The sequence below is a fragment of the Ylistrum balloti genome, unplaced genomic scaffold (assembly GCF_031769215.1).
Source record: "Ylistrum balloti isolate Yb309-2 unplaced genomic scaffold, AGI_CSIRO_Ybal_v1 Utg369702, whole genome shotgun sequence".
Lineage (NCBI taxonomy): Eukaryota > Metazoa > Mollusca > Bivalvia > Pectinida > Pectinidae > Ylistrum > Ylistrum balloti.
Window position 1 is genome coordinate 181129 of NW_026781932.1, and position 12043 is coordinate 193171.

Below are 12043 nucleotides of genomic sequence, written 5' to 3' on the forward strand. Positions count from 1 at the left end.
GCAGTTTTTTCATCAAACCGTGAATTCCTTATGAGTGTATCCATGTTTATTCCGAACACACACGGAGTCTCTTTATGCTCACAGCCATGAGCCTGTATATGTCTCCCCAGTAGTGACCAAATTTCCTTATTACCTTTGGTGCCCTGATACTAATTCATATAGTAAATATGTCTTATGCATTACTTAGATTGGTCGGCGGCTTCACACACGCTGACTTAACGGGGAACGCCACCTGTACGGTCAAACCCTTGCCGAAATCCTCCAAACATTATGAAAGAACATCCCCTCTAGCTGTGTCAGGCATTACGGCAAACACGGCCAAGCATCTCTTGTGTGTCTCTTTTTTTCTATTCAATTTTGGAGTTTGTAATTCCAACATGTCCTTAGAGTTCGAGACGTAAATCAATTCCATCCTCATATCCGGTGCCAGTAACATAGGCTTGTACAGCACGAATGATCCGCCTATTTATCTCCTACAACTTTCTTATTATAGTAAATGTTCACAACCGGAAGTCTGTCCCTTCAAGGTCTGATTTTGATCGCAAATCCAAACCTGGACAAGCCAAGCTGACCTGTATAAAATGAAGTTGCAATCGCGCACTTGACTGACAGAAATGGGTATGGAAATACCAGTTAGGGGTTTTATATGATTGATCAAGCGTGGACAAGGGATCATCTACCCAGTATATTTTAAGTCTTTGAAGGTCAGTGTCACGCACTAACGGATTGGCAGTGTTAGTTTGAACTGCCTTAAGTAGAAGATGCGCTTGAAAGCACGCACATGATTTTAGATTGGTTATAGGACATCGCAGTTGTAAAATCGATGGAAACATTAGATTTGTAAATATTTCTGTTGGTTTAGTTTACATTATATTATGCGGAATCATGGAAATTAAAAATAAATATCTATGATCTATATAGTGAAATTTGACATCGTCATAAACATAAGAAACAAAAAAAAAAAATTAAGGATTCACATGACAGGAAAATAATTTCGGAAAAAGATCGGTAATCAATTTTTTTCATTCTTTTCCTTAAAATTATTAATGTCAGCATATCGACGTATCAGCGTACTCAAATATGTCTCCTGTACGTCATGTTATTCGTAGTCTGTAGTTATTCACTTTTAAGCTCTTAGATGATCGTTTTTAAATAATTTCTTTTTCATTTCTTTCATGCTTTTTTACTGTGTCCTTATGGATTCGCTATCGCAATGCTGATAGTTGTTCAATGTGGTGTTCCGCATTTTTTTCATGTTGGTCGGAATGGATCCACGGTTCAAGTAAAGTTATGTCTGATAAGGCACCACCGGACGTATGGACAGGCTGCACGGGATGACTTTGCGTCCTACTGGCATTTTCTGTTTACTTGCGTTTGTCTAATGATCCTTTTCAATTGCCTTTGATGTTGGTTTTACGAGTATAAAATGCGTTCTGTCTTGTGTTTGTTGGAGATGATAAGCCCTGGAGATGTCTCGCTAGTAGCCTGACTTTTGAAATTACACGAATTTGCACGGAAGACGCAAGTTTTCACTCGTCATAATGATCTCATTGGAAAATACGATATTACCTCTTGCGAAAAGTTGAGCGTATTTCATGCGCTTAAGTATGCCTGATGGTTCTGATAGTTCTCCTTTGGGAACGTGACATGCCTTACTATTAACAGTAAGAGTTATTTCAGGACGTGCCAGGTTTGGTTGTGGGTGAAAGCAGGGGACCCCCCAAGCAGGTTAAGTTGTGGGTGAAAGCAGGGAACCCCCCCCCCCGCCACCCACCACCACCACCACCACCATCGACCACTTGGTCACTGCGTCACTCTCCCCTAGCCTTCTGGAATGTCTTCTATTACTCTTCTTGTACCAATTAATATATCTTGCTAATTTGATAATTTGAGTTTGGTTTAAGATTCTGTTGACATTTCGGGGTTTTATTTTCCCTGGTATAAACATTGGATCAGAAGACTGATGTTTAAGGTTGTCGTCTTTTGGCTTGGCTTGTTTCAATGGAGACATTGGTAGCGCTCTTATAATACCTTGGGCTTTTGAAACGATATGCGGTGCATCCCGTGTTGGTTGAAGCAGCCCCTTCATTTTGTCAATAACATATGGATGGATGCTGCGATAAAAACGATTTCAATCTAAGTGACGACAGCAGGGACTGTTTGTGGTTCAAGTGGCATTTTTATGGCTATCGCGTGACTGCATAGTTGTGACGGTGTTCTGATTGCTAAACGGAGTCTTGGTAGATAGCTACATACAGGAAACTATCCTACAGGCTGTTTATCACTGAAAAATCCTAGGAGGACGAAACAGCTGTATGATGTAGCATCACTGACGAGCCCTAGAAGGACGAAACAGCTGCATGATGTAGCATCATTGACGAGTCATATAAGGACGAAACAGCTGTATGATGTAGCATCACTGACGAGTCATATAAGGACGAAACAGCTGTATGATGTAGCATCACTGACGAGTCAAATAAGGACAAAACAGCTGTGTGATGTAGCATCACCGACGAGTCAAATAAGGACAAAACAGCTGTATGATGTAGCATCACCGACGAGTCATATAAGGACGAAACAGATCTATGATGTAGCATCACTGACGAGTTACATCAGGACGATACAGCTGTATGATGTAGCATCACCGACGAGTCCTATAAGGACGATACAGCTGTATGATGTAGCATCACCGACGAGTCCTATAAGGACGAAACAGCTGTATGATGTAGCATCACTGACGAGTCAGGCTGTTATTTGGCAATGCTGTATGATGTAGCATCACTGACGAGTCCTAGAAGGACGATACAGGTGTGTGATGTAGCATCACTGACGAGTCATATAAGGACGAAACAGCTGTATGATATAGCATCACTGACGGGTCAGGCTGTTATTTGGCGATGCTGTATCTAGTTCTTATGGAAGTACTACTTACTTGAATGTACAATTCTCTCATATATCGGAAACAATTATCATTTTGTGTATCTATATCAAATAAGTGCACGTGATAATTCGGCGACAGATCTGTGTGCAATTATTTTGTAAAGCTGTATAACTTGTAGCAAAATCAATTTTAAACTCATTATCAAGCATTTTGGTTAGATGTGATAGCATTTAAAGTTTTTTCTAGGCTTTAAAAGTCATGCCATGAGCATACCTGATGAGTCCTGTAAGGAAGAGGCAGGTGTTTGATGCAGTGTAATTCATTCTTTGGCTCTGTGTCAAAAAAGGTCACGTCCACTTGTGTGTTTTCAATACAATCTTCCACTTGAAACCGTAAATGAAGACATGGAAACAGGTGCCGACGCCTGATAGACTCTACAACAACTAACAGATCCATGAATTATATAAAGATAAGAAAAAAATCGTTTTGCTCACAAGTCTGGTATATATCAATACAATACTTCGCATATCTAAGCCCTCAAGGGAAATGTCTCAATGGACAAAGGAAGCCCGGAGAAGATGCAATGATCGTTTCCGAAGAAAACGACCTCTGAACGGTTTTATCAGATAGTTAACTAGATTGTTTGTAGGAAACCTTCAAAGACTTTTCAAGTCCAAGTGTTCCGCAAAGTCTTCAAACTCAATAATGCAAACTCTCCAAGGAAGTACAGTTGGTTCTTAATTTGTCTGGATGGGCGCATCCTCAAATTGATAGCGAATTACAGGCTATCATTACTGTAAGATAAACACTAAACACGACATTTCAAACAGTGATTGATAAAAAAAACCCGATTTTGTTTTTTTTAAGACATGGCATTACGACACCCTACAAATGTACGTCCACTCTCAAACGAAGTATGATGTTGGCAATTACACACAAATTTACCAAAACTATACCTAGTTACATATACTCCTCAACATCTGATTGATACTGCTTAACGTGCTGTCGATAGATTTGAAAATTAAAGATACAGAGAGGCACAGTTTCAATAACAGACCACTCATGCTACGTCTCAATAGGGTTGAACAAAAAATAACTGTGGAGCGTGTAAAGTAAAGGTGTAATTTAGTGTTATCATAAAGCACGCGCTTTAAACGTGATACAATCACACCATTACATTGTACTGTAATTGCTATTTTTTCGAACATTAAATCCGAGAAACTGTATTTGTTCAGATACAAATCCACCAGATACATATTTCGCATGACGGTGCAAAAAAATCATTATTGTTTCAATGAATAATCAGACATTTTTTTGTGATTTATAGGAAATATTGATGAAAGTAATTATTTTGTCTCTTAACAATAATAAGTGTATAGTAGAATATGCAGAAAATGTAGCTGACTGGTTGTGAGAAGTAAATGTACACACAGATGTCCAGACAGATTCTGTTCCTATCAGTATAAATAAAACGTTACACGCCAACATTATTTATAGACTGAAAAAGAGCAGACGTCCTAGGAGTTATTGATAACCTGGTTTAAGCTCTTGTTTAAAAGTGATTCTCGTAAAACGTCCCAAGGAATATCGATTGAAACGAACACTTGTGGTTTCTTCTCTCATCGAAATGGATTTTTTTTCACGTTATTTTGATATATGTTGTGTCTCTAAGGACTTTTTTTCAATAGAATAAAGATGTTCGCATAACAACATAAATATAGGAATTTTTTTTAAATAACAGCGTCACGAGCCAAAAGATCGATAAAAAAATCGTTTTTGTTGTCTAGACATGCAATTAAGAATGACCTGAAGTACACTGCATGTGTAATGCTAATGTTAAATTTGCACAACATTGAAGTGTTATACTGTCTTTGTAGGGCTAGTTAATTTTGAATAATTTCTTATTGCAATTTAATAATTGTGTCCCAAAATATAATTTTCAAGTAGAAATTGAAATGAATCCGACCCCCACTTATCGGGGAAAATGCAAGACCCTGGGACCATACCATGCACAATTTGTAGAGCACCTTATTATCCTCTCAAAAGGAACGATTTGATTCTACCATATCTGTGTCTTGAGAAGACATTTAAAATTTCCTTCAGTTTGACACATCTGGCACCACTTCTCAGATCCCAAGGGTTTGACCAGGGTGATTATGTTTATCTCGTTAAACTGATATTCTATTCTAATGTAATTCTAAATGTTAAATTCAATGTACTTAACAAGTCTAAATTGCTTACATTATAATTTAATACATTGATAAAGTTTGAATGATTTCTAACTGAAAATGAACGAAATATGTCAAAAAAAGGGAGAAAAAAAGTTCTTCTAGGTATAATACATGTAAACTTCAAAAATGTATACTACACGTCAGTCAACCCCACACCAGAGACAATAGTGGAATAGTGGCACGTGAGGGTCTTGAAATGAACAATAATAGTAAGGCCCTTTAAGACCCTACCATTTATGACGCACAGCGATTTCCAGTGTATCTGGGAACGAAAAGGTGGTTGATCATTCTTTGTCCTGTGCCTCAGAATTCCTTGGGTGACCATGTATATGTACTTTAAACATTTTGGCCACGGAAGGCTCCCACAAAAATTTATTGAAATTATTTCTTTGCTCTCTGCGAAGGAATCGAAAGTGTATATTGTTTAAGGACGGACGACGGACAAAAAATAAACTGAAGCAGTTGTTTATGTACAACTTGTTGGCATCCGTAACGATGTTTCATCAGGGAATGGATTGTACACGATAACGCCTCCGCCTTCCACATGTAATTGGAATTCGATGAGCATAGCAGAAATGAAAAGACGAACTGATAAAAAAGAAGATGTCAACGTCGTTCCACGTATATTTTTGAGTATTTTTTTCGATTTTTTTTTCACGGAAACCATATTCAAGCTGGATATGATGACTTCTTTTGTAAAATTATGTATACGCAAAAGGTTAATTTGACTTCGACGTGAACAGTGTCGGAAGTGCCGCTGTCTATATATTGCGGAAAAGGCTAGAATTTACCATAAGCCATTATTTCTTTGTTCAAAATGTTAGACAAACAGATAGTTAAATTATTTACCACACCAAAACGGATGGATAGCAAAAGCGGATATGCAGAACAAATAAGGCGTTGTTATGGGTCTGACAAATTAGAGCTCTAATGAGGTGTGTAGAGGCACTTAAACTTTTCCAACCGATAAAAAACGACACATTGAATAAAAATGCTTCGAGTTTGCCAGGTCTACGACAGCATATATGCACTCATTGCGGAATGACTGATACTAACGACTCGTTATTTCCATTTTATCTCAGCTAAAAGTCTCGCAGGAACTTTCTGGAAAGTATTGATTACCGAGTGAAGACGTCAGATTCTGATCACGTGGCTGTCTATAAAAAAAACATCACTTGATTTACGCGTTTAGAATTGGTATTATTTAAGAACGAAATCCAATAGTTTGATTTACTTTGATGTTCTCTATCCACATCAAACATTTAATCCACCTTGATTTAATTTTGGCACTATTCTTAATACAGTACACAAATGATTGCCATAACGAAATCAGTATAATTGGACTCTGAAGATAGCGAGTAATACTCGGGATTTACTAAATAATGACAAGTTATTAGAATGTTCTGAAAATTTTTAGAAAGCTAGCGAAGATTTGATAATCAACAACAGTGAAACAATCTCCATATTCTTTTCCAATTTCCCGGTATACACTTAACGAAGAGTTCAACAAATCTGATGATTAGAAAATGGGCTTTTTTAAAGGTTTTAACGGAATTGTTTAAAGTGCTTAATTTCACATTTAATAGTTAGAAATCGACAACCTTTATTGACATATTATGTCAAATAACTTTTCTATTTCTGAAATCTTATAAAAGTAATTGATATTTTTGACTGCAGTCGATAATTATACATCTAGATAAGATCTCTGCTTTCATCAGACACCGCGTTCTAGATTTACGAAAGGAACACCATCCTTTAATTCTTGTGCAGGTATCTGGTCGTTGAATGTGTAAATAGATTAATAATTAATTGAAATTTTAATTAAGCAAACTTTTATATCATTCCTTCATCGGACACACATCGTTATTGTCCGAATGATTAGTAACAATCGATGTATTACTGAAATATCCTCTCTCGATGGCGCGATTGATTAATAGTGATTCAATTATAAGCATCTATTAGATGCATATTTCTGAATTTAAACATTGCCTGTTTGTCCAGTAGTAGAACGTAAAGCAACAATGGTCTCCATAGGACTGATGCTTCCTCGATATGGAATAGTTGAATGTTACCGCTGTACTTCTGTTGGAATTTGGTTGGTTGACAGGTTTTCCGTCTCCGTGACTCCTCCCGTGTTCGGGTATCGTCTCACCGACGAACGCCAGTGTTCTGGCGACGTGAGGGGGCGACCTGCATCCCCTCAGTGGGGTGGAACCGTCTGTAGCTGTGATCATTTGAGTCTTAGAAGACGCTTCCAGGGTCTGATATTGCCTTAACCTAACTCTAGCATTTAGAATATGTCCAGAAGCTAAAAGGAAGAGTTGTGGGCCCATCTAAATTTGGTTTGTGTTAGGATAATTTCCGCCTAACATCTAAAAAATGATTGTAACGTCTGACACTATCCATAGACCCATGGAGCCAACGTTATCACGCCTACTCATTTTACGAAAAGTCATAGGGGGATCTTCAGCGTACGAGGGTGGACGTAGCCTTACAATGGCCACCGTTTTAAGTCTCGTCCGCCGGACTATAGTCAGTCGTTAGTGATTATTTCGGTACAGGTGAAATTATAAATAAAATTATAATCAAGATTTGTTTTTTGTTATCCTGTCTTCAAAACCTTTTCAATCATATTGTCTACGCTACTCTATCACTTTACAAATGTCTATTGCTCTCTGTGACTCCACTCCATTCCTTCGGCATACTTCTGTTTACTATACTGACTTTCATTGATACATATATAATTTGTGTGAATGTGCTGATTTAAAAGGGTAATGGAAGGTGTCGGCATGGTAAGTTACGTGGAAGTGTAATGTGTTCTGATAGGCTGAAATTATCTGAGATAGATCTAAGTTTATGATGACAGAGATATTCTTTGTAAAGGTATGGGTAAGATGGTTGGGTTAAGTTTTAGATTGTGTGTTTAGAACGAGTAATGTGCTAATTCTAACTAGTTACATTGGAGTATAAATAGAGAGAGATTAGGGTTTGAGATGGGATAGGGGAGGGGGTGATGGTAGGTTGGTTGGGGTGAGGTCTAGAATATTGTTTATTTGGTTTGTATGTTTGTGCGTTGTGTTGTATTGTGTGTATGGTTGTGTGCATTACAAGCCAGGGTACAAGACCCGAATTCGACTGCAAACCAGTCCATGACCGTTGTATCCGAAGGTTCTCGTTATGTTTAATCTAAACTGGCAGTTGAGTCTAAAATGTGGAGGTTATTTGTGTATTTTTCCTCCTATTTAGACTGTAGTTTTATTTACCTGTACAATTTTCAGTAGTAATCCTCTCTGGTACAGTCTCATGTTGAAGCTTCTGTCTTCGAGGGATATATATCGCCTCGCGGAGGGATATATATCGCCACGAGGAGGGATATATGTATCTATTTCAACAGTCAATTTTATCTTCTTCAATAAATGTGCTCCAATATAGGTAAAATGGGCATACTTGGAACAAACGTTCTCCAGTTGGCTGATGACTTTTATTTTCAAGAATGTATTTGAAAACTGATATCACTCGACAAACAAGAAGCAGCTAAGCAATTTCTCTGTTTGTCTAACGAAATGAGAACCCTTTATTATTCGAGGCTGTTAATAGACACATACCCCCTTTTTTCTTTGTAGTTTTACATTAGAATAAGGATGATCTATCATTATCTGTTGTCAACATCTCTACTTTCGGGACATGTTTATTGAATCTCCGTATTGTGCACTTTTGTGTGTCCTCTTAAACTTGACGTTAAAACCATGAGAAATGGTCTCATGAGTTATCCCTACTGACCATATGTTACATATAGGTGTAAATGTACTTGTATATGACGTGAGACGAGAGTTGAATACTTACAATAAATATACGAAGACATTGAGTCGTATAGATGAAGACAACCATACTTTTTTCATAACTGACCGCTCGACAACTTAGCACGAGGGATTTAAACAAGTGTAATAACGGCTTAGATAGGGTAAATGGTTATGAAATGAAAATATTAAAAATTATTATAATAATGGACGTTCTTCTCATTTCAAAAATCAAATGCGTGCCAATATTGTGAAACCGACAGTCGATATTTGTGGCAGCTTAACTTCTGTTCATGCGCGAATGCATTGACTAAACTGTAAATTATACCATATTTTCTTGTCGATCGCGCGCTGCAATGTCGATTACTTTTTCAATCGGCGTTATGTTTCGTTTTGCCTTGAAATCAGTTTTTATAATGATGCTGGTGTCCATTTTACATCACATATTTATACGTTTGATCGAACTCGAATGTAGTAAAACATTTACGAGAATATCAACGTGAAAATAAATCACTTCCGCTTGAATAATTTTTTTAGAAATTTATTGTTCTTGTTGATGCCATGTAAATCTGTGACACCGGAAATTGCTACTCAGACAAAATAATTTTATACCGGAAGTGACTTAAATTTCCAAACAATAAAGTTGTTTACTATGAAATGCTAGCCCATCATTAGACACAGTTTACAAAAGTGGCAAACTATATGATATGGTAATCGGGAATTGTTTGCATTTTTATGGAAAACAAGTAAACACTTGTTAGCAATGAAATAACGGATCATTGACATAGAAACTTGTGCTGTATTGCTATTACCGTTTGCAGTTAAATATTCCCAATACATGTTTGGTTTATCGCATTTTTTTTATAATTAATTATCATGCGTCCAAGATAAAGCTCACATACCATTACAGTTCATCTAAAGTGCAATATAAAAAACTGGTTCCCTTTAATTAAAACACAAACTTCTGAATTTCACTGTTGATGATGAAATGTTTAGTTTGATCTTTGATAGGGGTTCAGATTGCCTGTTAGTGTGTTTAAACACGGTCATTAGTGCCTACTCAGTCATAAAATATCTTACAATTAGATCAATATTTTGGGATTAGTAACATGATATACTACATTTGAAATATCGCACGCCTTGCTCAAGCAATATCGTAATGAGGAGAAATATTTTCGTAGATTTTTCAGAATTAGTTATACATATTGGCCTCTGTAACCATAAGTAAAATGCCTACAAGCCTTTTACATCATCGTCATATCGTCATGTTTCCTAATTTTCCTGCGAATCTTTCCCGAAGTTTGAGTTCTGAAAGGTTGTATTCCGATAAAAGAAATAAGTCTTGAAGCGATGGCGTTTTTGCGGAACCATTAAAACCGTTTCTGATGTGACATAAGAAGCATTTTGTCCATTTTTTCTTTGTTTTTCAGGAAGAGCATAGAATTAGATCTGTTTACTCGACTGCATGATTTCCACGTTTTGCAAATATCTTCCTTGACATTGCCCTCACTCTTTGTCTTAAGTGCACTTTTGTGCTGTGAGGAAAGCTTTGGGTTCTGTCCCATGACTAAGGAGTATACTCCCTTAACATTCGGTATTATAACAATGTAACCTCTGGAATGAAGTCTTCTGTTGGTGGCCTCCTTCGGTTATATATTTCAGTGTAACAGCACTATAGATTTGCCTTCAGTTCTGCATTATCTCAAGAAGGCTTACACGAACGTAACGCTGCCTTTCGAAATTACACGCCCTGATTTCGCCATTCCATTCCATCGAGTCCAATTCAGAACCAATCTTGAGTACCATAACAAAACAGCTCTTGCTTATATCGACCATATGTAAGTTACATACCTACACATATTTAGGTGGCCATCGGTCAGTCAAAATTCACTTTGGAAAAATTCTGTGAAATCAACTTTATTCAAATGCGTGAGAGCGGAGCTATTAGTTCAAAACTTACAAGCAGACATAGAATAATTCGTAAAAAATATTAGAAGAGGTTGTAATGTTACATGCTTGAATTCACCTACAGCCTATCACCGTACATGTCGCGTGTTATGCCCTATGTGTACAACTGTTAATTTGATTGTTTGTGTAACTCATTCATATTGATCATTTACAATCTGCAGTTATCCTCTCGATTGTTGAGTCAGTTTTCTACGTGTTTCACATATGAATGCATTACTGTAAATCTAGTGTTTTGCACCAGACATGTATGATAATCCCTGGAGCGTTTTGACATCAAGAATTCAAAAATCATCAATATGAAGTATTTCTGGAATGCTAACGAACTCTTGATGTAACGATTGTGCCTGTTTATCCAATTAACACGGAGTGTTTTTGAAACCAAATTACCTACTTTTCCCGTGCTTTGAAAAACCAAGATGTCTACTTCGATTGGCCTTTTAGAACTAAGTACACAATGAGTAGGTGATCCTGATGCGTATGAATGCCAACACAAAATTGACTTTTTATTTTCAAATCAGCACAAATGAAATTAGAAATTGAAAAGTTTGTGATTGTGGAAGCAGGTTTAGAACCTGAACCTACATCTTTTTTCTACATTTTGTTCAGCATTGTAGCCATCTTTCACATCGTAGTTTAGCAATTTAACAACTGACGACTTTTAAGTTCAATTCAATATCAGCCTGGACAAATCAAACCGATGTTCCAGTAAATATAGATATTGAATTGTAAATGTGACATTTAACGTGATATGAACGTGATGTGATACAAACATAAACTATATATAGAATATGACTAAATCTCATTACGATTGCTTTTATGGGATTAACAATTGTACATTTTCGGAACAATTAGATGTAATGTTCAGACAGTATACGTGATAAAAGGCCCACATCCCTCCTCTCAGCTTACAGACCAACGTGGAACTATCACGAATGACTATAAACGTGAGAAAATTAGATACAAGAGAACAGGGAGACATTATGAAAAACATATTGTATAGAAACAGAGGTGGTTACAATCAAAGTTTACTCAGCTTTTACAATTTTGCAAACGGACATCAATTATCATTATTACTCTATATATGTAGGTCATATTGCTTTCATACAACAATGTGTCATCAGAAGCGCTATATAAGTACTTGATTCCCTATCTGAGAGCATCCACAA